The following is a 27,833-nucleotide window of genomic DNA, read 5'->3' as shown; positions in this document are numbered from 1 at the left end:
GAAAATAGGATTTTAATAGTTGTATAATGTATATTCTATGGCAACCATATTATTTAACTGCTTTCTAATTTTTGGACATTTACATTATGGTCTTTTGGTAATGGTAATAATAATGTAATAATATTGTACACAAAATCCTATCTATTTTTGTACACCATAATTTTACATATCTCTGATTGTTTTCTAAGGAAATAATAGATCAAAGAGTAGGAATATTTGTGACGATCTTGATATACACTGCCAAATTGCCTTAAAAATTATTATATTTTTGAAAAGCAAATTGAAAATATATTATGAAAGACATAAGATTATTTTTATACCCAAGTGCAGAAATTGCACATATTAAAATACATTCTAGGAAAATATCCCAAAATGCAGAAGACAAAAATGTTTACCATAGTGCTAAAATAACAAAAAATTTTGATTATTTGTCTTAATTGTCCATCACTAGGGAAATGCTGAGTATTATTTTGTATGAATTATGACAAACATTAACAGTAATATTAATAATTATTTATTATATTTAAAATGTACATGTTACAATACTAAGTGGAAAATTGGGATGCAAAATGTAACATACAGTTTGATTTTAAATATGTTAAGAAACATTACAAAAGAGTTTTATCAAGCTTTAATTGTTTTGGGGAGGTAGGATTATGAGTACTTTTTTCTTCTTTCTAATTTACTATGTTCTTATTAGTATGAACTGCTTTTACATTTTAAAAAGTAAATTAAATTATTTACTAATTTAAGTTGTGTAATTATATTTTTTCTACAAGATTTCCTTATCAATGTTTGTTTATGATCAAACTTCAGCCATATTTTCATTTTTAGATGGTGTGCACCAGGTTTTACATTTTTTAAAGAAATCCTACTAGAAATCCTAAGAGCTTGCTGGCGGCAGGTTGCTTTGAAGTGGGCAGGCTGAGCGTGCCTGCTAACTCCAGAACGCTTTTCAGACTTCACCCGACAGAGATGGACACGCCGTTTAGGGCAGGAATTTTGGCTGGATTCCTTGCTTGCTTGAATCTGTGCCCCTCTTGGAAAGTAGTGGCAGGGGAAGTTCTAGTCTGATCTATTATCGATCCCCTGAAAAGCAGGCAGTGGCAAAGCACTATCGGAGCAGAAGGTTTGGCTTCAGGCTGAGAGAGCACATTTCACCCCAAATCTCAGACTCAGTTTCCATCAGTCAATATCTGCTTTAGATTTTAGTTTGTTTTCATTTTTTAAGATGGGAGAGAAAATGATTTGATGAGACAGAAAACAAAAAATGTTTTGAGGGGAATTCACGAGGAGACTTTAAAAATTTTTTTATAAGGATTGAGTAGGTCCCTGTAATTACTTTTTGCATTTTAAACTCAATTGACACATATATACATACATAATTTTACATAAATGCATAAATGTGATATCACATTTTAAAGTGAATCTTTTTATTTCTTTCCATTTTTGCTTCCCCCTCCCCCAAACCTCTAACCCCTGTTAGCTACCTACCACAGCCTCAGCAGGAGACCTTTATAACTTCAGAATATGTCAGGTAGGTCAACCACCCCCTTCCCCACTCAGAGCTTCAGGTGAATGTTCCACTTCAAGTGTAGCCAGGTTTGCAAGCTCTGTGGCAACAGCTTCTTATTAATAGCTAGTCTGTGCAAAAACTATACTTAGAGAAGTGCTATCTGATTTTATGTTAAGCGTCAAAGATCTGAATGTTGTTTCTGGCAAGTGAGCCAATTCTTTTTCATGCTACCTCAATTCAAAGATGTTCAAATAAATGCTCTATGACTTAAAAAATATCTCCCTATGGGCATTTACATGGAAGGGCACAAGGGAACTTTCTGGAGTGATAGAAATGTTCTATATTTTGACTGTGGCTGTGATTACATAGGTATGTGTAGCATTAGTCAAATACTATTGAATTGTACGCTTAAAATGGGTGCATTTTATTGTAGGTAAACTATACCCAAATAAGTTCATTTAAACTCTGGGTTTTTAGAATTTGCCATGAAGACATTGTGATTTATCACTGCAGTGTGCACCCCTTCCCAGTCTGTAATGATGTGTGGATTTCAGATGATGTATTCTATGGGGCTATTTAAGGACTGAAAAGTAATGGAGAAGCAAAAGTGGTTCTGCAGGTGACAAAATGTCACTCAAACAAATGTCATCAGAGTTGCTTGCATCACACCCCCATTGTGCTGCAGAAGCTGCTAGCTCTCTCTTCTTCTATGAGCTTTTCCCAAGTGGTGGTGAAAGATGTAGAAGGAGGCAGTTCTTGCTTTGGTGTCATGGAGACAGAGTCCAATTCTTTGTCTCAATATTCTTTTCTGTCTTGTCTCTTTCATGACTATATCAATCACAGGTTGGCAGAGAAATAGTTAATAATAGTTAATAGTTAATAAAACAAACATGATTTCTGAGCCAAACATCTCTCCAAATGCTTGTTACCATCTCTCTTAAGGCAGTTTTGAGCTAAACTTAATTATGCTTTTCATTCTATTGTTTGCTTTAATCATGGTGACAAATACACTGTTTTTCAGAGAATGGCTCTATGATGCATCTCACTCTACTCTTTGATAGAAACAATGAAATTTAGACTATAAAATGGGCAAAGCAGATAATCTCATTTCCCTCACCCCATAACATTTAGCCTCATATTGGATTCTGTCCTTGAAATTGTATGTTGTCAGGGAGACCCTGCCTTCCAGCTCAGTTCATGTCAAAAGCAACAGAGATGTGGTTCCCCTGCGCTCTTCATTCATTGTTGCTAAATCACACAGAGGGTCCAGGAACAGCAAAGGAGCAGGGCAGTGTTCAGCAGAGAGGACATGGCATTGGGCTGGGAAATGCACAAGGCAGTGGAAGAACGTGTCAGCAAGCACGTCTGAAGGGGAGATGCGCTGGGAGCTGTAAGGTGTGGGGGGCACCTGGCTGAATGTGTGACTGGCATGAGAAAGCAGGCTGCCTACCAAATGTCTCCAGTCACCTCTCTCAACCTCTAAACAATGTTTCATAATTAATTTTTAATATTTGCAAATTTCGTTTTAAAATGTGGATTTTGAGAATCAATGCAAAAATGTAATCTAATATTGGGTGTTTAACATTGAATAAGTAAATTTATGCAAATAACAATGAGTAAAACTGGGCTAACTCAAATTTAATGAGTAGCATCTGGAGCAGCTTATGAGGGCTGAAGTTTTTGCTAATATTTTTGGTAAACTCTTAAAAAGCTCAAGGTCTAGATAAATTAAATTTAGGAGGGCTATTGATGATATTTATGAGGAAAGACTTCAACTATTTTGAAGCAAGTCAGAAGAATGGATTTATGTATAATTGTCTGGTACATATGTACATATGTAATTACTCATTTATTTTAAAATCTCTTCAACAAAATCCTTGGGCATGCCATTGGATAATTCTTTGTTAGCCTAGTATGTTTAAGTAACAAATAATAAATAAATAAAACTATGTTTAGGTAATAAAATAAAACTATTCAATAATGCAGTTTTTTAATTTATCCAACTTGAGAGAAAGAGAATAAAATATATTTACATTATAACACTTAAATATATATAATAATGCTACTGACTAAGTGATGAACACTGTCAAAAGTCATCCAAGTATCCAATAAGAGTTTGTTCTTTACCAAACTTACACAGTAGAAGCAACTGGGGATGGCATTGTCCCTCTCTAGGCCTCAGTCCCTGCAGGGGCCCCTTTCCTATCTTATCGGTGTGGAATACACGCCTCCAGATGGAGACAACCACTTTTTAAAAGAAAGTGCCTTTACTATCCACTGGGCGTGTGTCTGCTAATGCCCTGGCTTCTGAGAGGCAGACTGGGACAGCTGTTCTGCAGGAAGCTGACGAGGACTGTTTTGCTCCTGAGATGGAAGAGAATTGCTGGGTTGTGTGTTCAAGACTGAGGAGAGAGCGTCCCGGTGTGGAACAATTAGGGCTTGAGGTGGCCCCATGTTTGACTGCAAACCTCGATTTCTAGATTCATAAAGTGCTCAGGGAGAATGGTATTTTTGTCTGTTTTGGAAACAAGTGGACAGTCATGGTTTTGTGCCTGGCTTACGTGGCGGGACAGAGATCCAAGCACACAGATATAGGACAGGACAGGAGCACGAGGAAGAAGGCCCTGAGGGTTGCACATGTTCCACTTTTTGGTAAAATACAAACCTCTGTGGGGTGATGACTCCAGTCTTACAAAAAACAAAAACCTTGAAAGGCAGAGAAGACAATGAAAACAATAATAGATCCCAGGGTGGCTTTACTGAGTACTTACATCACTTCTGGAAACTTCTCTACTTTAGCCTTTCAAATTCTATGAAACAATACAATTACTTTATTGTACAAATCAGTTGGAATAGGATTGTCTGTTACTTGCAATAGAAACATCCTAATCGGTATAATAAAAAGTGTATTATTACCATATGTGTTGATCATACTGTTTAGATCTTAGGTATACAAATAAGTAAATGGCATAATTACTTTAAAAAGCTTTGGCTAAGCAAGCCAAAGGTGTAAAACAGCCCACGGACTTTATTTTGTCAGCGAGGCATTGAATCACTTGATGTGGAATAATTTTTAATGTTTTAAATGTCTTTTATGAATGGTTAGTTGAACATTAGAAAGTATAAAAAATTACCTCATCTTGGCAATATATTTAGGTCTCAACTCCAAATTTATTTTTACATATTCATAGATTTTTTTCACACACTGATAAAGCATGATAAATTTAGTCTGGGATACACTTCAATTAACTTCTCTCTGCAAAAGAAAATTTATTTCAGAATTATTCATAGTTGCTCATGGAACTGTGGTGTTTAAGAGATGGAATAATTTCTCCTAAGTGCAAACTTAGTCATTGTTTCCTGTACCTTCTGTAACAATTCAGGTTTTTAAAGCTTCTGGAATGAAAATGTTCCAAGTAACCAAAGTATTATTAAGCTGAGAACATAGATAAAGCCTTGTCATTTCAAGTATAGCAACTTAATTACAGACCAGTTGAGTATTAGAAAGCTTACATTTTCACCTGCAAACAGGGGGAGCAGTCCTGGGTATCTGAGCCCAGATTCATTTTCTCTATAGCAGCTTTCATTAACCCTTAAGATTCTTTTTCTCATTTACTGAAGAGCTAGGACTTGTCTTGGAGTCATGTTTTTGTAGTATGTCACTCTGTTAGGGGCTTGCTGTGAGAGAGAAAGAAATGGATAGAGAGAAGTTGACACACACATGCATTCTGTGTTCTCCGTTCAGTATGCATCTGTCCATAGAACATAGCTAGGTATTTCTCTGTGTAAATGAGGAGGGATGAATTCAGGAAACTGTGAGTCAGCCATAGTTCTGGGAGGAATTGTACCAGAGCAGGAGAGTTCATCAGCCCCATTGGTCACAAATAATTAGGTAGAAAGAGGATTGGCTTTACTGCAAGGGGATAGAAGTGTCAGCTGACCCCAAGGGACATCTGACTGCATTGACTCTGTGCAGGACCCCAGGGAGATAGTCTCTAGCTGAGTCTCCTAATTAGAGGGACATGTTTATGACATGATAAAGAAAATAGTAAACTAAGGTGGGACATTCTGAACCAAGACTTGAAGGACATAGGGATGGAAAGAGGAGGTTTCTGGGGGAAGTTTGGAGGTGCTGAAGGGGAAGAAAAAAACAGGGGCCAGACTCCCCACTGAGTCTTGGTCTTGGCCTGGCTCAGGCAGGTTTCTAGTTCCCTGAAAGCAAGAGCTTTCAAGAAGGAGTCTCATGAAAGGAGATTCGTAACTTAGTGCTTTTACTAGGGAAGGCCCTGTCAAAGGTGGTTTGTTTGAGAACACAGTGACCAATTCCAGTTTGCCCATGACTTTCCTGATTTTTGCATCAAAAGTCTCGAGTTTTGGGAAACCTCTCAGTGGTTGGTCACCCTAGAGTCCTTTGGAATGTGATGCCGGGGTCCGGTGGTTAGGGACTTTGCAGACAGCGGTGCTCTCTTGGATGCAGGATTACTAGCCAGGGCAGGTCAAAGGAGGAGCAATGGGAGCAAATTTGAAAAGCATGGTTCAGAGATTTACTTTTCTCTTATTTCAATTTGGATTTCTGGTCCCTTGATCCAGAGAAAGGACAAAGACATTACTGTTGAGATTTCAGATCACACTTAGGTATCAGGAAGCCAACAGACAGAGATAAAGGGATTAAAAACTTCAGATGTAAGGGGTGATGATAGTAGAGGTCTGGCTATGAAGTAAGCTTCTTCTACCCCCACCTCTGCCACTGCAAGAAGCTGGCTGTTCAGCTTTACTCTTTCTCCTGACAGGAAGCAAAGCACATTTCATAGCTCCTGTTGGAAGAAGCCATCACTATCTGAAAATAAATATGGATAAGGTCATCTAATTGAATAGGGGAAAAATTCTACTGATTTCAACTCAAGATATCTGTGTTCATGGGAAAGACACCTGGGAGATATATATAAGGAGGTAAAGCAGTGTGGAGCACGTTAGAGAGAATAAAACAATTACACTCTCACTAAGAAAAGGCTTCCCAGCACATGGGGCGAGCACCTGCTGATGTAAATCCAGGAAGGACACGCAGCTAAGCGTGAAGGGATCTGGAGGATCACCGTAAGAAGTGGTGCAGGTAACAGTGGAGCGGGGGTAACTGGGAGTGAGGCAGGACACAGAGGCAGAGACAAATTACCTTTGAAGTTGCTTCAGTGGCTCCAAGTTCTTCACAGGGGTATTTAATAGTTTTTCCTTGAAAGAAGCGTTTTGTGGTCAAATAAGTTTAGGAAACACCGTTTTGTTTCCCTTAACTCCCTCTTCGGCACGTACTCTAGCATGTCAAAGTACTTAACTTTAACCATTTTCAAAAGTTATAAAACCACCTAATTTTATTTTATTTTAAATTAAGAAAGAATTATTATCATCCCAGAGAAATGGTGAACTATAGAACGTACTTTCAGAAATATTGCCTTAGAGATTTTGTTTCTGAGAATAATCTCAGTGAAAAGCTCAGAAAGGGATCTTCTGGAAATTTTTTAAGGGTCAATGGCATCTTCATTGGTGGACTTCCACAATGGGACCCTCTCCCCCAACCGGAAGTATAGGACCTGCATTAATAGTAACTGCTCAGGAGACTGATTCCTCTGCTGAAACTCAGGTTTGACACTGGAATATCTGGCCTTTCAGAAAAGAAGCCTTGTCTTACTTTGTTGGAGCTCTGCATGACTGAATGTTTGTGAATCTTCTCTTTGAACATTTAAAATCCAGAATCTAAAAGGACACCAGTCTTTTAGAAATGCTACAAACAAGAAAAAAATTAAAAAGGCAAACATAAAAATTGAAGTTATTTGAAGATCAGAATAGTAATTAAATTTTAAAAATATCACTTGAAACAGGTGTTAAAATTCTTTCTAAAATTTGGATGAAATTAAAAATAAATATTATGATGTCGGGTAAGGGCCCATTAGGAAAAGATTGCTGTTTACTTGGGTGAATGGCTGAAATAGTAAAATTCAAATCTAGTTCCTACTCAAAACACTACCCTTATAATTGCCAAAATGTTGAAAGGGCAAAACTTAGGAAAATTACTTTATAAATATTTTATAGCTAGAGAATACTTCAGCCAAGCAGCTTAAACATAGTCTTTTGTGCCAGAAGCAATATACTCTTATTTTCTTATGGTACAAATAAGTTCTCTTTCATTATTTGAGAACATTTTTTTTTTTTTTTGTACTGAGTTAAAATAAAATAGTGGGCTTCATTCAGATAAAAGGAAACAACAGGCATTGCTTTACTCAAGGATATTTTCAAAGCCCTTTTTAAATTTCCAAAACAAGTTTATTTGAAAACATTATTCTTCTGTATGCACTAAGTAGGACAAATGAAGAGATTAATGAGAGGCTGAGTGGACAGGGATGGGAAAGAGTGTTGCTTTGGTTGTCTAGAGTGTCCCACATGTAGCAGGCACCCAGTTTCTTTGATGAATTAGACGAGAACATGTGATGACTTTTTCTATGGATCGCATTTAACCTAAATGCCAGGATGGTTTCACAATTACTTGATTGGTGCTGGGTGAAGCCCTCACAGACATTTCTTCTTTTTTGTTACTCACCTTAGGAATGATGTAGGCCTACAGGTGTGAACATCAGAGTCAGCAGAACCAGACAGGGGTGCTGATGAGGCAGCCTCCTCTGCCTGAGGGCCTAGTTCCCATTCCACAAATGACTCATGTATTGTCACTTCCCATGTCTTTTGCACACACCACTCCATCTGTCTGAAGTGCCTTAGACTAAGCCAATTTCTTTTGTTATTCTTCTAACAGCCCCCTGTAAGTGACTTTAACTTCCCGTATCTTACTGTCATTTTTCACTGTTGCACTACTTCTTCCATGGAACTGGAAATGTCTTGAGTGTGAAGCTGGTCTTGGGTTCATCTCTGTATCTCCAAAACCTAATAGAGTGTCTGGTGTTCAAAATAGGAACAGAAAACATTTTGTCTGGATATTCACAGACAAAATTTTAACTTTAATATAAGTAAAATGATCTCTAAAACAAGACCATAACTCAAAACTAGGCAAACAAAGTGGGAAAGGTCAAATATCTTTGAAATTCCTTCTTGTTCAACCTAACATGCCCGCAAACCTCCCCCAGTCCCTGAGCGCTCTCAGCACTCAGCTTCTCATAGTCTCTGCTCCAATATCTGCCAGTGCTCTAGTGGAAATTTCCGGAATCTACCTTGGATTTCTCACCTGACTTCTCCCCTGTGATCTCTGAAGGGGATTTCTGTTTCACTTTGTTTTGTTCTCTTTGGAGACAAAACAGAGCCCCAATTTATTTTCACAAATAAATAAAATGTAGGTAAAGTTCTTGACGCTTAAAAGAAGCTTGTAGATATTTGATGCTACATTAGATTTTATTCTTGCTTTTAAAAGAAAGAATGAGCCCGGAGTGACTCGGTGGTTGAGCATTGACCTATGACCAGTTCAGTTCCTGGTCAGGGCACATGCCTGGGTTGTAGCTCCATCCCCAGTAGGGGGCGTGCAGGGGGCAGCCCATCAATGACTCTCATCATTTATGGTTCTATCTCTATCTCCCTCTCCCTTCCTCTCTCTGAAATAAATAAAAAACATATTTTAAAAACAAAAAATAAAAGAAAGAATGAGTATTTCTCTCCATTTATCTATCTAGCTATTTAAACTAGCTATCTATTCTTATATTTGCATGTTATGTAAAGAAAACTATTTAACTGTTGTTAGTCACAGATAGTTTAGATAGTGGGATTCAAATGACTTTTTAAACACTGCCCTTTATTCTGGTCAGTACTGATTCTTACGTATTATATTTACAATTTTGATTCTAAAATAGAGTGTACTGCCTCTGTAAGTGTTTAGAAAGTCCCATGCCTCATCTAATGTTAACATGGATTTATCTCTCCTATTACTTAGAGACCCAAATATAAAAATAGACTCAAGTTACCAAACCCCATAGCAGAAAGGCAACTTGTATTTATTTACAGCAGTTTTGACTCTGGAATTCCTGCTAAGCCGAACCTGTGTGCCCTCTCAGTCTGCAGTACATGGAGCCTCTGTGGGGGAGGGAATCTGAGACTTACAGGTGAATCAACAAAGGAATTATTCCAGTCAGTCAAGGTGGGTCTGTCCTTAGGATGAATCAAAGCAATGCTGTTTATCAAACTGTCCCCCAAAAAGGCATGCAACTGCATGGATGAGAAATAGAGCACAAGGAGGTCAGGACCTGATAGTTCTCCAGGTGAGACATGATGAGGGTTGTTGTTCTAAAGTGATTAGTAAAGAATCTTTTACATTTTTATTGGCATGACTTTATGGGGTTTTGATGCTGCTCAGATAACAATTTGAGTTGTGAGACAGAGCATCCTATGGGAATTTCCAAGTAAGTATCCAAAAATCATGGTTTTTTTTTGTTCAAAATATTACAGATGTCCCTTTTTCTCCCCAATGACCCATTCTACCCTTTCCCACTCCCCCTCCCCAGTCCCTCTCCACACCATTGTCCGTGTCCTTGGGTTGTGCATATATGCATATAAGTTCTTTGGTTAATTTCTCCCCCTCCATCCACCTGCCCTCCTCCATCCCTCTGAGATTCATCAGTCTGTTCCATGCTTCCATGTCATTGAATCTTTTCTGTTCATCAGTTTATTAAGTTCTTTAGATTCCACATATAAGTGAGATCATGTGATGTTTGTCTTTCTCTGCCTGGCTAGGTATGCTAAGATCTAGTTAGAACAAGCGAGAATTATGGCATCAGTTACTTTAGGTTTCCATATGCAACCTCTTACACAATGACTGAAACATCAGTTGGTCCCATCCTAGTGAGAAAGGAGTGTTCACAAGAGGAAATTAAAACAACATTCACAACTTTGAACCCAAGCAACTAATAAACAAAACTTGCTTTCTAGCAGTTCACACATCACCAAATGTTGGACAAATTTAAGAAGTATCAGTTAGAAGGGGGACCAGATTATTTGACCTGGGACACCTACATGTCATGGTTTAGCCTTGTGCCTGGGACTTTTTGACTCATGTTTTGATCCTAAGCTCATTCCTCCACACTTGTGGAGTCTTATCTCTAAAACCTCATCTTACATTCTACTTGCTTCACAGAGAAAACACAAGATTGGAGCATCCAGAGTACAGACCTGTAAAATTAGAAAAGTATAAACATATAAATCAATTTTGGTTAAAAAGTATAACTGAATTTGGTGGATTTTCAGTTTCAACTAGAAATTGTTTATAAAGAACCAGCAAAGAATGGCAGTTGGTTTACATGAAATTTGAGAAGGCAAGACTAAAATTAGCCATTACATTCTGAGAAATAGTTTCAGAACAGTTATTATAAAATTTAAGTTAAATATACTTATCTATCTGATCATAAAATTGAATATTTGTGTCTGTTTGCTATGAAGGGCATTCAGCTTTCATAAAATATTGACATGCTGATTTAAGTAGTTTCAAGAATTATTGTCTAGTACATTCCAAATGAGAGTGTTGTATATATAGAAACCAAATTTATTAGAATGTTGCAGAAAACTGTGTTTTTTCACTTAAAGTTATAAACTAAGTTTTTCATGGGAAGTTAATTTACTACAGGAGGTTGAATGTTAATGATAATTAACCAATGGTATTATTAACCTAGCTCAAATTAATTCAATTAGCAAAGAAAGGCTGTCGATTTTCTTAAAATTAGAAACATAAAGGCATAACTTTTCTTTGTGATATTTTTTACAACTAAAATCAAGAATCTAAGACATTAACTTTGAGACACTATGAGAATCTCAATTTCTTTTATATAGCTTATAGTAACTTTTACTCCTATTGAGTCAACCAAGTCTACCCGGAGGGTAGGAGTAGTAACATAACAGATCTGACCCTGAAACCCAAGGATTTTACTGATTCATTTCGACCTCACTACTTGTCTATGATTCAGAATTCTTTTTGTTATAATTTACAGATAATTCAGTTCAAAATGACTTAAGCAAAAGAACTTATTAGATCCCAGCACTGTAAAGTCTAGGCAATGGGTTAGGCAAGAACCAGTCGTCATCGGATGTCATTAGGATTGGCTCTCTTGATCCTGGTCCTGCCTCCTCTGGGTTGGCTTCATTCTCAGTCAGCTCCTCCCCTCAGTGGTCAGATGGCCACTCGTAGATCTAGACTTTCATCTTATCAGTTCAGCAATCTCAGTGGAAAGAGAGCTTCTCCCAACAGTGCCAGTGAAAGTTCTGGATCTGAAGGTTATTGGTTCTGATTGGCCCAGTTTGGTTCAACCCAAACCAATCACCATTTCAGAGGGATGCAGTGCTCTAATTGGCAAGGCTTGGGTGACATCTTCCCTCCCCAACAAGAGGAGGGCCCACCTGTCAGAGAGACCTGGAGAGCACATACACTGGTTTGGAGGTGGAGTGGGCATTTTGAGTAGGGAAAGGTCTTCTTCATGTAAGTGCAGCCTTGTCAGATCTGGCCCTCTCTCATTCTTTTCCTTCTGGATGGGGTTTCAGTGTGCACGCATTGCGCCCTCACTGCATGCCTGGCCCTGTGATCTCCACTTCTCCCTCACACCTAAGCCCTCTAGCGTCATAATTACAGCTCTACACTAGAAGTCACACTGGACACTTTAACTTAAAAAAATACTGGTACCCAGAGCCCACCCTCAGAAATTCTGACTCAGTTGTAAAGACGAGCCCTTTCAGTTGTGTTTTGTAAAAATTTCCTAGGTGACTTTAATGTGCAGCCAGTGTAGAGAACTGCTGCTGCAAGCTAAACTTGATGCTGGGAAGAACCTGTGCAACCTTCACAGAGAGGATAATGAAGTTAAAGTGCTAACCTTCTCTGGGGGTATTAGCATTTTAACCACACCCAAGTCTTAAACTAAAGGAATGAAGCACTAATGGTGACATTTCAGTCATTTACTGGGACAGAGAAAGCACTGGAGAAGTGTCAGGGCCTTCTCATTACTCCTGAAATAACATCAGAAGTCATCCTTCATTTTGATCTTGCATATGCTTTACTAGTTTATAATTAACCCAACTGAGATGAGCTACCAAATAGATGTTCAGTGATTTCTAGAGTAAGAGATGTTTTAAAGTACAAGCCTGTGTTTCTTTCGTATGTCGGTCTGAGTGTGCCTTTCCTTCATAAAAAAACCAGTTCACTTAAAAGAAGAAGAAATCTATGCCATTGGGTTTTTATATGGATTCTTTTTGCATGTTTTCTGCCACAGGATTGAATTGCCATTGCTTTGCTCTCAAGAAGCAAGTTGTATATTTTCTGCTACACAAATCTTTACAAACAGCTTTGGGAGGGCACGCTAGGGCCAGTAATTATACTGATGAAACAGAAAGACTGTATTCCAAGTGAGGTTAATTTTAGCAGAAGCCAGATAAAAATGTTTTCAACTAATAGCAAATGTGCTGGCAATAGAGCCAAAATTCCTAGTGCCAGTGACTGGTTGTTTGTGCTAGTGGTTCCCAGGGTCATCATAGAAAGCCAGACTGGATCTCTTGGCAATCCCAAGTTGCTTTAAAGTCTGAAGTAGATGTATGGGGCTTAGTACACAATAACCCTGAGAAATCACAAGTAGGAAGTAATCTTGAATTAGAAATGTAACAAAGCATACAAAACGCTGACAATTTAAAGGTGTATGCGTGTGTGTGTGTGTGTGTCTGTGAATGTTGGATGGGGAGACGGCTCATAGACCTATGTATTTGATAACTGATCCAAACTTCTATTTATTTATCCACAGACTAAGCTATTCTGTGAAGAAAATCTGTAAATGGAAGGAAAAAAATGATTGTGTCTTATTATGAAAGCAATTTAGATGTCTTTTAAAAAAATCTATGTTTAAAATTTGTTCAGAGTTCTATTTTCTACAAAGCAAACAGTATTTTTAGAAAATCACTAGGGTCTTTGTAGCTAGTATTGCAACTCAGTTTCCTGAAATGAGTGTTACTGGATAATTAAACAAATGAGTATTTCTGGAAAAAGAAATTAAGGCTAAAAATGCAAAGGTAATTGGAAAAGAAGTCTGCCACTGAAGAGAGCTTTGGCATAAGGAGGAAAGGTGCGGCTACATTCTCATTGGAAAGATTCCATGTGTAGCTTTTCCTTTCCCTTATGTTTTTCTCATGTGAGAAAAAGCAGAAATTCTGGTCACAAAAAGTGTGAGTAAAAAATAAGGTTTTCCCTATGAGTCAGTTAAACCAGGATAATATAACAACCTGGCATCTGATTTAGATATTAGAAATCAGTTGACAGATAAACAATTTCATTAGTAAGCAAAAATAAAAATAAAAAAATCAGATTTGCTTAATCAAAAAGAATGAATTGAACCATGGTAGTAAGATAAGTTTGCTTCAGTCTCTTTCCATGGTCAAGCAAGACCAAGAATGGTTTCACAGTGTCTTAGACAAACAACACTGGTTGAAAGAGATCAAATTTCTCAACATTGCATATCAACTTTAGAAAACTCCCTAGTTGCTCTGATTGGGTTATATTCTCATTCTTGAAAAATCTGTGGCTAGGGGCATTAGTACTCAGAGCGACCCAGTGTGGTTGATTGAATCTCTGCCATCCGTGACTACATTCCCATAAAAAGTAAAAGGGACTTTGCAGGTGTGATTAAGTTAAGGATTTTGAGTATTATTATTATTAATTATTATTATTTTATCCTTACCCAAGGGTATGTCTATTGATTTTAGAGAGAGAGGAAAGGAGATAGAGAGAAACATCCATGTGAAAGCGAAACATCAATGGGTTGCCTCCCATACGTACCCGACCAGGGACAGAACCCGAAACCTAGGTATGTGCCCTGACTGGAAATCCAACCTGCAACTTTTGGTGCATCGATGATGCACCAACCAACTGAGCCACCTGACCAGGGCAAGTTAAGGAATTTGAAATGGAGGTTATCCTGGATCACTTTGCCAGGCCCAAGGTAGTTACCATTTTCCTTATAAGAGAGAAGCCATTGGTTCAGAGTCAGAGAAGGGCAATTGGGACAATAGAAGCCAAGGTCAGAGAGAGAGCAAGATTGAAAGAGGCTAAGCTTTTGGCTTGAAGCTAAGATTGTGGCCATGGGCCAAGAAGCTCAGGCAGCCTCTAGAAGCTAGAAAAAGCAAGGAAGTGGATTCTCCCCTGCAACCTCCAGAGGACTGCAGCATTGGAACACCTTGATTTTAGTACTTCTTACCTCCAGCACTGTAAGAGCATACATTTGTGTTGTTTGAGCCACTAAGGTTTTGGTAATTTGTTACAACAGCAGTAGGGAACTGACACATGCAGACTGTTCCCAACCTACTGGGGCACTGGGGCACAGTGATTGCTAGCCCAGCTCAGAGCACATGAAGGGTGAGGGTGAGGTGACTCTTCCAGAGGGACACTGGAAGACAAAAACAATATATATATCACATTAATCAAGCACAGTTTGATGCTAAACAATCTGCAAGTTGGAGAAAGACCTCCCAAAGTGCAATTGGAAGAAGGGAACTTGGGATCCTGACAAATAAAATTAATAGAAACCATGTCTAAAGCCCTTGCAGAGCTTGTTTTCTCCAGTCTTTGCCCATCTTTGCTCATGTCTTCCCCGGGAAGGGAGGATCTTTTGGAGCAGTTTGCATCATTTAGTGGACATCATAGGATGAATCAGTGATAGTTATCTTTTCAAAGAAGAATCAGTCACAATTATCCTTGTAAGGCATATTTCTATGAACTAACTTATTCAAATAAATAGCTATTCTTAAAATATTTATTTCTTATAAAAAGTATTTGCTGTATGTCTTGGAGAAGTGAATCTATGACTGGCAGTTAGGCTTATTCAAGGTAGTTTCAGTATGCCAGTTGGCTTAAAGTTAGGGCCCAAGGTAAATAATTTATATTTTGAATAAAGCCAAGAAAGGAGTCTCTCTCCCATTTCTATAATTGCCCACAATTACTTTTAAATTTAGTTTTTATAGACTGCAGTCATTTGTGAAAGGTATCAATGATTTTTGCCACATTAAAGCATCTCTCATTAGTATTTTTTAAAGTCAACTCATTTTTTAACTTTCCACAAAGCAAAAGCAACTATAAAAATCAATACATGCATATTAAAATTAAAAAGTTTGTTTGCCACCTAAAATCATTTCATGTACTACTAAGTTTGTCAGATTTAAAACTTTTGAATACTCTTTTAGTTCACAGAGAGAATAGCTTTATTAAATTTTACCCTAACTATGCTGATAATCTAAAAGCATAGACATTAGATTTGGCTTCTAATAAAGGCAGAATGCATAACATTTTCATTAAGAAATAATCCTTTTGAAGGCATTAGACAGCTACCAAGGCTGCAAAGAATTATGGAACTAAGATCTAGGGTAGGTAAACCCAGAGAGGTGAGCTCAGAATTCTGGCTGCTATTGCCTCAATGATGTCTGCAAAATCCAGAAATGTTGGTTGAGAACCTGAAAAGCTGAACAGATAGTTTAACAGACTCATGTGGCTAGGGGGGAAAATGGAAGGAAGCCAGCCAGTCATAAGTGTGGCTGGTTTGGGAACTCCACTGCAGCTGGCATCTGGAGTGGGCAGTCTTGCGGGCCAGTACCCTTCTGCCTGGGGGTTGTGCTAGCCCCGGGTGGCTAGAGCCAGGGTTGTATGGCAGTACATGGGACACCTGTTGGTGTCAGAATAACGCCTCATTCCCTTCTACAGACACATCATGCTACCCTTCTTTTTCTTTTCTAAATACACCTCATAGAGTGACTGGGATGTTTCGTTGATACAGGCAAAATATGGACATTTTGGTGGATCAGAAATCCTAAAAGCAATGAAATTATTCTAGAAAGCGAGGCACATTTGGGAAATAAGAGGCAGTTCCTCAGATGAGGAGAGAATACCACTTCACTGACTGAACTCAAGCACTGGTTACTTTTCTTATGCACCGAAATTTCAATATTAAAAGTAGCTGCAAGCTGAAAGCAGAGGAACATAAATTAACCCATTTATGCAACGTGTGTTTATTAAGTGTCTACGTATGCCAGACACATTTCTAGGTATTGGGAATACAACCCTGGCCAGGGCTGGACATGGCCTCTGCCCTTAGGGGCTTACAGTCTAAAAAGAAGTTGAACATAGGAATAGACTCCCCCAAAGGTAAGCTAGTTAATTCATTAATATCTAAAATTGTGATAAATGCTATAAAGAAAATAAAAAAAGAACTGAAAGAGAATAATTAAACATGACGACCTCCACGATGATGACCTATACTCTCCAGGTGAAGAGTGGAAAAAAAACAGGGCCACCTTCTGTGGGTGTAAGTCTGGGGCATTTATTCAGGGCCCTGTGCTTAAAAGGGTCCTGAGCCTGGTGTAAAGCTCTGTTGTCTCCATCTTTAAGTTCTTAATAAGTTTTGAATAAGAATGCCTACATTTTAATTTTTCACTGGACCCTGCAAAGTATGTGGCCGGTTCTGGGGTAAAGCAACCCAGTTAGGAGAAACAGCATGCTCCCAGACTTGAGGCAGGGAAGAACAGATTGTGTGAGAAGAATTGAAAGAAGGCCAGAAAGGCAAAGTAAGGAGCAGGGAGGCAGGAGGTGATGGCAGAGGGAGGCAGAAGCTCTGGCAGTTGTGGGAGTGGACTCTCTGTCATTGCCATATACTCAAGTGTTTCCAGTGGCACAGGGGTCACTCCCTTAAGAGGTTCTCTGGAGAAGGGCTTTCCAGATAATCCATCACTAAAATGGGGCTAACGCCTTGGTACATGGCCAAAAAGAGATCCCAAGTGGTTCAAGGACCTCAGAAACTCAAAGCTTCCTATTGATATTCTCATCTTCAGGCAGCTGTGTCTGCATGCAGAGCGCACTGTGTCCGGTGCTGGGATCCTGGCCTTCCAAATCCCATTATCAGTGGTCCAGGAAGGTGCCAACACCAAGTAGAGGGATCTTCAAAAATGACTAGAAATTGCTTTTCTTCAGGTTGTTGCTTTAAAGTAATGTTTCAAGTCCTGTATTCTTTCTTCATAGGAAATCTGACATTTTAACAGAGCCTGTTTTGATTTGAAGAAACAGAGTGGTTTATAAGCTGGTTGGCTGTTACTAAGCTATGAATAGCAAGTTGTGCCATCAAGTGATGAGCATCTGAAATCATTTATAAGTTTCAAGAGTTCTACCCTCTATCTAGGGTATAACATTCTAGGCCTTTTATTGTGTGAGAAACAGTGGTTTTTAAATTTCTTTTAAACTTTGAGATCACCAGATATCCAGGGTTTTAACAGAGCTGTTTTAGAATTGGTGAGTGAAGGGAAGTTGCTACCAGCTGCTATTTTCTCTCACTTGGGAATCCAGGGGAGCCCTGGAAAGAAGGCACAGGGCAGTAAGAAGGTCATGTTGGAATCACCTTGCAGGGTATTTCTCTAAAGTGTCTAAATCTAAGGTCCCTCATCACTGGGGACTACTAGGTCCATGGTTCTTCTGAGGTCCCTAGCTTTAGATAAGGGGGGGGGACAAGGTAGATGTAGCAACTGGACTGTACAAGGTGGCCTTGGTAGTCAGTAGACTTACATACCTTCAACACCTTCTGTATTTCTATGAGTATGGAAATTGCTTAGCTGGTGTTCCTCTATTCACCTGAAGAATGAAGTTTATTAGTAAGAGTAATAAAAATGACACCTGCTAATGTTGAACACCTAGTGTGTGCCACCTACTTTATACACATTCTTGCACTTCTCACAACAAATCAAATAAGTAGTTATTCTCTACAGTTTCTGGAAGTGAATCTTGGAGAAGTCAGGTAAATTACCTAGGGACTGAGGTCTCACTGCCAGTGAGTGCTAGCCTAGAATTTGCACTCAAGTCTCCCCGATGTTGAAGTTCATCCTCTCAATGATCACCCCAGTCCTTGTCCAGGAAGCTTCTTCTCCCAGCTGCTGCAGAACTGGAACAGAGCTGGGCAGCAGCCAGCGGTTTGCCCTCTGCATACTGGCTGATTCCTGATGGGCCCCATGCTTGCAGGAAGCAGGTGGAGCAGACACTGGGATCCCGCTGAGCTCAACAGACACAATCAAGCCCCACTCCTTTAGTCTTTTTCACATGACATTTTGTTAGAAAGAATGAAATGTTATTAAAACCAGGGCACTCAAAGGCCTAGTGCAGTGGATGTATGCATTTAAAACCTAGATTGGCTGTATTATGTTTTTAAAATACTGGCCAGTTCTGCACAATGGGTTTTGTTATAAATACCAGATGGCGACAAATACCAAGCCAGATTGTCTCAGGGTATATAAGATTTCTTGGCAGTAAACTGGGCACTTTGGGAGATGCATTAACCCTTTCCAGCCACTGGAGTGATAGATGATGCTTTTAAAACATTGACTCTTAAAAGGCTTCTCTAGGCTGCAGACAGACTCAATCAGAGAATTCAGAACTACCTCACTGGGTAAGTCATTATTAAAGTTAAGGAGTAAGTTACTTTCCAGGAAATTAAAATGGTACATTAGACACAAGAAAAATATCTCTGAATTGGACTTCACAGTGATCATGAAGATGAGTGAAGATAATGGTCTCGCCACACTGGCCTTCTTTCTGTCCCTTGACTTTGGTGAGCCCTTTCCAGCCTCTAGACTTTTACATAAGTGCTCTCTCCCCCTAGAAGGTTGTCCCCACCCAACTCTATAGTGTGGTTGTCTTTTTCTCATCCTCTTGATCTCAGCTCAGATGTTATGTCCTCAGAGAAGACTTCCTTAGGTATTCTCCACCAGTCACTCTCTACTTCTTTACCAGTTTGTTTCTCAAGCCACAACATTTACTTGGTTTTTCATGTGTTTACTTCCTGCTTCCTTCTTTGGAATATAATCTCTATGAGGGCAGAATCTAGTGTTTGGTTTAGTGCTGTGTCCTCAGCTCCTAGACCATAATGCCTAGCACAATCAGGGAATCAAAAAACATTTGCTAAAAGAATAAATAATTCCCTCGATATTTGACAATACTTTAGAAATGTCAAATATCTTTAGAAAAAGCTATACATTTTATCTTTACATTTGATCATCATAATTAATAATTATAAATACTCGATTTCCAAAACAGGTTGAACCACATGTTTTGATAGATTAGAAATAGCAAGCAGCCCAGCTGGTGTGGCTAAGTGGGAGAGTGTCAACCCATGAACCAGGAGATCGTGGTTGAATTCATGGTCAGGGCACATGCCCTGGTTGTGGTCTCAATCCCTGGTAGGGGGCATTCAGGAGGCAGTCGACCAATGATTCTTTCTCATCACTGATGTTTCTATCTCTCTCTCCCTTCTTCTCTCTGAAATTAAAAAACAAAACAAAAACATATTAAAAAAAGAAATAGCAAGAAGATGTATAGGACTATAGATTTTTTTCTTTTTTTGAGGGAAAATATAAAAGTACAGTGTTACATAGTGATTCAGGGCAGAGATAGTCTTGAAGCAATAAAGACAAGAGTTAGCTTTTATGTTTGCCTGAGAGAGAAAGTATGAACAAAAAAATACAGAGACAAATTTATTACTAGGTTGAGCACTTATATTGAAGGACTTTTGACTGAATTATGACAGCAGAGATGAAAAGAAAAATAGCCTGAAAAATACCAGTGAATAGAGAATACTATTGTAGTTTTATCTGAACTAGGTTTGAAAATTCTTCATTGTCCAATTATTTCTGGCAGATATATACTGGGTTACTTTTTATGAGTCCAGGCTAGATTGTTGGAAATAAGAAAATAAATCCAGTATCTGGTGTAAGTAGAATGAAAGAAGCCAAAATGATAGCACAGTTCTTTCAAAGAATTTGGAGAGATACTAAATTCTATAGGACTCGAATTGAAAGCCTGAAATTTTATACTAATCTGGGTAAAGAAAAAGTACATTTAATTATATTAAGAATCACCAAGTTAAGAAAGAAGGAGGACAACAGATTTTAGAAGAGAAAACAATTATGTGGCCTTGATAATACTAAGTGCCGGATGTCTTTATTTTTAATCTTTTCTCACAGATGGACTGATACTAATAGCATATAAAAATATTATGATAGATGAAGAAACCAAGTTTTTAACTATCACAAATTTCTCTCATTTGTTTTTATTCTCCTAAGAATAAACAAAGCTCATATTTTACATTAACAAGCCTACTTAAGCCCAAGAATTTGGCATCTACATCTATCTTAGTATGGATAAGAACATATTTTATTTGAAATATATGCTTGGTTATTATTCATTTGCCCTTTCTCATCAAAGTGCTTCATTACAATCTAAAATTATTCTCCCATGCTTTGTTTTAAATCCCACTGAAAAGCTGGGCAGACTCTTTGTTTAAGGTCTTTTGCAGCATTATGGCGCCCAATTATGAGGAGTACCATAAGGTGGTATGATATTCTCTCAGATTCTTCAAGTCACATTGCCCCAGGCACAAAAAGGCATTGAGAACTAGAAGGGCATTGGGAAATGTAGTGGGCAGCTGCTGTTTTGGCTTCATGTAGCTCATTCCTTTCTTTGGATAACAGAACACACTCATTTTCTTTGGAGAATCAGCCCGGATGTGACCCAGGCCTGGCCTCACAGCACATCCTGTCCTGATGGCTGCACTGTTTGGTTAGTGAGCACTAAACGACCCTGGGACCTGTCAAGGAGAAACAGGAAGAAGATTTTTCTCACCCCTGGACCTATGCTCATGTTAGCCTGGAGATTGGAAGCCCACTATGAGAACAGAGCCTGCTAGAAATGAAGCAACACAGAGGATGGCACATCCATGAGATAGAGAGAGGCTGCTCCCTGACAGCTTTACTTGAACAGGTGAATTCAGCCTGTCGCTTGAGTTCTGATTAAATGGAGGGTCACCTGTCCCAGAGGTTCAATGTTGGTTCATGGACCAATGACTGCCTGTAATGAAGTTTTCACTCATTCAAGGTGAAATAAGAAAAATCAGGTTCAAGGCAATGAGTTTTTCAGAGAACTAGTTTTTCTTTCTTTTTTATTTTTCTTTTTATTTTTTTTTTATCTAGCTTTTCAATTTGAAGGACTACTCCTGTTTCTAAAGATTGTATGCTTCCTACAATTTTGATGTTAAAATGTCCTTTCTTTGTGATAACAGATGGTATCTTTTTAAATGTCCTCACTTGGTATATAAGTTATGGTAAGTAATGACAGCTGCTGTAATTCCCAAATATCAATGGATTAACCCAATGAGGTTCATGTCTCCCTCAAAATCTGAATATAGGGAGTATTACTCATGTTCACTCAGAGAACCAGGCTCCATTCACCTTGCGGTTCTGCCCTCACCCATGTCCCCAGTGTCTTCTCCATCCAGCAAGCAAATGTAGAAAGAGAAGAAAGACTTAAGGAGGGAGGTTTTTATTGGCTGTGGTTGGAAGTGGAGTGTATCACTTCTATCTCCATATCATTGGCCAGAATTCACCATGTGGCCAAACTTAATAGCAAATGAGGTTGAGAAATACAGGTTAACTGTGTGCTCAGGTGGAAGGAGAAGCAGCATTAGCGACAAATTACCCAATCCCTCCTACATCTGGCAAAATTAAGTTTTAGGTCTTTTGTCATATCATTTTTTGTTCTTTGAAAACTTAGTACTGCTTGAGATCCAAAAAAATTTGGTAACCACTGACCTAGTTCATTTTCTTCATTTTATAAATGAAACAAATTATAGAAATTTAAATAACTTGCCCAAGATAGCATGGTTATAAAACAGCACATATATACTTAAATAAACCAAAGCCAGGATGGACAGTTTTTACTAAGCCAGCCATTAAAATCATTCCTTTGTTATCTGTTGTGTTGTGCCTCCCCCTTCAAAAGATGCATTGAAATCCCCCAGTACCTCAGAATGTGACCTTGTTTGGAAATAGAATCTTTACATGAGTAATCCAGTTAAGATAAGGTTATTAAGTGGGCCCTAATCCAAAATGACTAGTATCCTTATAAAAAGGGGATATTTGCATCCAAAGAGAGACACCAATAGGAGGAAGATGATATGAAGATGTAAAGAGAGTACCATCTACAAGCCAAGGAGGCCACCAGAAGCTAGAAGAGAGTCATGAGACTCGTTCTCCCTCACAACCCTCAGGAAGAACCACCCTTGCTGACAACTTGATTTTGGAATTCCAGAATTCAGAGGCCATAAATTTCTGTTGTTTAAGCCTCTCAGTTTGTGGTACTTTGTTATGGCTGCCCTAAGACAACTAATACATCCTTCATGATTTTGCCGTGTGAACTTCTTGTAATTATAAATTACTACTGTTTCCCCCCCCTCCCTCAAGATGACTCACTTTTAAAATTGAAATAAATGTATTACCCTGAGTCTCTTGGCATATACCTGAACCTACCTTCATGGCCCCATGTCTTCAGCCTGGGTGACAGCCCCCACCTGGCCCTCCCAGGCAGAGTGCAATGGGAGTATGGGATCTCCTGTAATGGAGGGAACAGTGCAATGACTGTTCTAGTCCTGAGATTCTTTATTGCTGTACTCCATCAGAATTCCCTTGGTCCCTGAGTTTACATGGGTGCTGAGGACTCTGCAGGACCTTCTGAAAGACCTGAGGTGCCACATGTAGGGCTCACTAAAGAGAGGTGCTCATGAATGAAATTCCTTACCCCTGCTTGTTTTAGGTAGGTCTAGCCTCTCTTTACATGTGTGGTTTTCAACTATTAAAATATGAAACAACTTTTATTGTATCAATTAACATCATTTAGTACTTCTCATGTTACATAGTCTATACTTTGAGAAATAGTGCTTCAAGCTGGCAGCTCCTGGCTGAATGTGGTTTGGATCTTCCATGCCTTTTTTCACCCTGAATCTCCCACCTGGAATGTCCTCACCTCTTCATCCCTTTATCCAAATCCTTTAGTACCCCCTTTCCAGCCCCATCAGACCACAGGAGCTTCCTCCTCTTCTGAGACCACAGCTCCTCCCCTTCTCCCCACACATGTGGCTCTTGTTGCAGGACTGCATTGCTTCAGCTTCAATATCCTTGTCTTGGGTTATTCTTGACTTTTCATTGCCTTGTATCATGTAATCTCTGTATCTGCACATGGTTTTTTTGATTAAACATTTATCAAGCAGCAAGGGCATGATAGATGAGACAAATGAAGTCAAAAGAAAACAAAAGCAGTAATATCTCAATCTACTTTTTTTTTAAAAAAAGAACCAATACTCATAAAGATGGGAAGTGCTAAGGAGGCAGATAACCTGAGAGTTGAAACAGGAAACACCAAATGGCTCAAATCTATTCCAGTATATTAAGAATCCAAAGGGGTTTTAAAAATGATCTAAGAAGCAGAGAGGTGAGGGATGGTAGGTCATATGTAAAGGGAGATTGCCTTAATCCAATAGAAAAATTGAATAAGAATTGGAAACATAATAAAATTGAATTACTCTATTCCTACCCCCGACTGCTAGGATTACTGGATTTGTAGCACTGTTGGCCTCTTCCCTTTCCTGGAACATTTTCTTGCTTGTTGGCTCTTTAATCAGGGAATTTCTTTTTGCTGCTCAAAGGTGGCTGTAAAGGTCAGGTAGGAGAGGAGGCTGAGTTCAAAGGATGCTGTGGCCGGGCTCTGCACGTAGGGTTCACCTTGTTCCTTTTTGGGAAGTACAGAGGTGTCTCAAGCTTGTTCTCTCATTTCTAATGTCAATGAGTTCACTTTGGGTTTGAAATAGGCTTTAAAATAAATAAATAATAAATAAATAAATAAATAAATAAATAATCAGAATCTGCTGAAAGATATAGTATTCTATTTCATTTTCTGCATCTTGATACCATAGAGAAATACAGATTTTTAAAAATCTGGCAGATTGACTGTTTATTTTATTTAAACTAAGAAATCGAATATTTGAAATTATTGTAGAAATGAATAAAGGGTTAAAATGCATACATTTAGTCTTAAAATAATTTAGGTGGGGGTGGCAAAGAATAAAAGCTCAGAGGTGTTTTTGTTTGTTTGTTTGGTTGGTTGGTTTTAGAAGGAAGAAAGGAGAGAGAGGGAAACATCAATGTGAGAGAGTTACATCTATTGATCACTCTCACCAGGAATTGAATGGCACCCCAGGTATATGCCCTGACTGGGAATCAAACCCACAACCTTCTGATGTATGGAATGATGCTCCAGCCAACTGAGCCACACTAGCCAGGGCTAAAAGCTATGAGTTTTTGAACATTTATTTTATGCCAGATATTGTGATTCATTCATTCGTCCATCCATCCATCCATCCACCCATCCATCCTTCCTTCCTTTATCAAACAGTATGGTGGTTAACAGAAGGAAGGGGGTGGGAGGTAGTAAAGGGGGGCCAAATATATGGTGACAGAAAATTTTTTGTCTTTGGGTGGTGGGCACACAATGTAATATATAGACCATGTATCATAGAAATGTACATTTGAAGCCTATATAGTCTTATTAACCAATGTCACTGCAATAAATGTAATAAATAAATAAGTGAATGAATGAATAAAATATAGAGCATTTAGTTACTTACATACAATGACTTACTAGTAGAACTGGGTTTAGAAACTTGACTTTCGACTATTTCTCACTATTTTATACATCAGTTGTGCCAGGGCTGACCCTGCCTTGAGTTCCACTAGCAGGAAAAAGGCAGAAAACAGGCAAGTGTATCCAGTGCTCTTTTCATCAGACAGTGATAATCCTCAGGCCTTTGAATTCGGATAAGCAACCACATGTGAATTCATAATGCTGTTTAATCAATCCCTAAAAAATTAGATGTATATAGCTTTTGTTTTCCCTAAAGAAAGAGGCAGCACTTCTAAAAATTGAGGGCTGGGGCTATGGTTACATTGAAAAATATAAGAAATAGTCAAGTTCTGAAGACCATATAAGACTACAGCCTCCCTAAGGCATAAGTTGATTGTTCCATTTTAAAATGAATATTCGCTACATAAAATGGATGTAAATAAAGTGTATGTATATTGTAGAACATTATAATAGAACCAACACCTGAGGACCTACCACCCAACCCAGAACTCCAACACCACCCATACCACTGAGGCTACCTGGATAGTCCTCACCTATCCCATCTCTTTACCTCCCCAAGAGGTAGCACTACTGTGAATTTTGTGGGTTTTAAATCAGTTAGACCACATGTATATATGATATTCCTAAACAGTACATGATTTAGTTTTGAGGGAGTTTCATAATTCCTGGGACATTACACAAGTGTAATAAACATTTGTTGAAAGAGAGAGAGAGAGAGAGAGAGAGAGAGAGAGAGAGAGAGAGAGAGAGAGAGAAAGAAAGGAAGGAAGGAAGGAAGGAAGGAAGGAAGGAAGGAAGGAAGGAAGGAAGGAAGGAAGGAAGGAAGGAAGGAAGGAAGAAAGGAAGAAAGGAAGAAAGGAAGAAAGGAAGAAAGGAAGAAAGGAAGGAAGGAAGGAAGAAAGACAAACAAGGAAACTCAATCTATTCTCTTTTGCCGGCTATTGAAACTAGCACAGATATGGTGCATTACTAAAATCTCTTTTCCAAACAGTGCTCTTTTATACTTTCAAATGTACATTGCTGTTAACCACAATAAAAGACTTTTCTATTATAAAAAACCATTAAGAGTATAAGGGATGGAGGAAGGTGGGTGGGTGGAGGGGGAGAGAGTAACCAAAGAATTTATGTGCATATATACACAACCCAAGGACATGGACAATGGTGGGGAGAGGGACTGGGGAGGGGGAAGGAATGGGGTGGAACGGGTCATTGGGGAGAAAAAGGGACATCTGTAATATTTTAAACAATAATAAAATTTAAAAAAAAAAAAGAGTATAAGGGTAGGACTCTTCATGCTCTGTAGGCATGAAGATGAATGTTGCTTAGAATTAGGATCTTTTTTAGAGGATCCCAGGACCTATTAAAAATAAGAGGTCTTTATATTTTATGTGTCTAACAAAACTATTCTCTTGTGAAAATGTAAATTATTTCAATTAATCAAATACTGCAAACACATTAAATTTCCCAAATAAAATGGCTAGATGTACTGTAAACACACCATATATATCAAACACAATATGCTTCAAAAGGAAAAGTTCAGAAAAGGCCAAAGTCTGTACTAAAAATTAGGTCATTGGCAAGCATGATTCATTTTATCCCCTTGTCCTGGTGCACTCTTAAGCCAACAAGCTAATCAGAGAATGTACTTTCACTCAGTTGTAAGAAAAACTGAAATGACCGTGTTTATTTCAAGGTCTTGGTTTAAAATGCAAACTCATCAACCAGCAGCACTGTAATTAAGTCCTCAAGAAGTAAAAACATTCTTTTAAAAAATGGTGCAGCACAGCTTGTTCTAGCAAGTTAGAAATAAGCAAGATGAGTTAGACGTTCAAAGCTAAAAACAAAACATCCTAAGAAGGTATTGCAGGCCTTCAGGACTTTAATGCTATTAAACATTTACCAGGCATTTTTTTTGTGCTGCTTAAATGGATACAAAAAACCACCACCAACATACATTTGAAGTATGGTTTTCAGGTAAAAAAATCTTATGATAATCTTATCAATATAATTTATCCTATGTGATAAATATCAAAGAGGAAGGTAAATACAAAACAATACAATTACAATAACAGCATTTAACATTTATTGAGTACTTACTATGCGTCTGACATTATTTTAAATATTTTATCCTCAAGTAAATAGTATTATTAATCTCATTTTACAAATAAATAAATAGGAATAGAAATGTAAAGTAACGTTCCCAAACTCCCACAAATACTAAATGATAGAAATTGAACCACGTAATTTTCTATTGCTGCCAAAACAAATTTTCACAAATTTAGCACCTTAACCAAAACAAACTCATTATCTTAAGTTTCTTGAGGTCACAAGTCTGACAAAGTTCTCACTAGATGAAAATCAAGGTTGAGCAGGGCTGCATACCCTTCTGGAAGCTCCATGGGAGAGTTCGTTTCCTTGCCTGTTCCAGCTTCTAGAGGCTGCCTGCCTTTCTGGACTCCTGGCCCCCTTCTTTCAACTTCAAAGCCAGCAAAGGCAAGTTGAGTCCTTCTCACATGGCATCACTCTCACCTCCTCATCTGCTTCCCTTGTATACTTTTAAGGGCCCTTGCAATCACATTGCCCACCTGTATCATTCAGGATGATCTTCCTATTGTAAGGTCAGCTGATGAGCAAAGTTAATTCCATCAGCAACCTCAATTTTCCTTTGCCATGTAAGCGAATATCTTCACAGTTTCCAGCATTAAGACATGGATTTTTTTTTGTTTTGAGGTGGGGGTCACAGTTATGAATACCACATGGTCTTATTCCAAAGATCATGCCCTTAACAATTTCACCCTATAAGTGACATATAGAAATGTT

Source organism: Miniopterus natalensis, chromosome 3, assembly GCF_054644295.1.
Source record: "Miniopterus natalensis isolate mMinNat1 chromosome 3, mMinNat1.hap1, whole genome shotgun sequence".
NCBI lineage: Eukaryota > Metazoa > Chordata > Mammalia > Chiroptera > Miniopteridae > Miniopterus > Miniopterus natalensis.
This window is presented reverse-complemented; position numbering follows the sequence as displayed.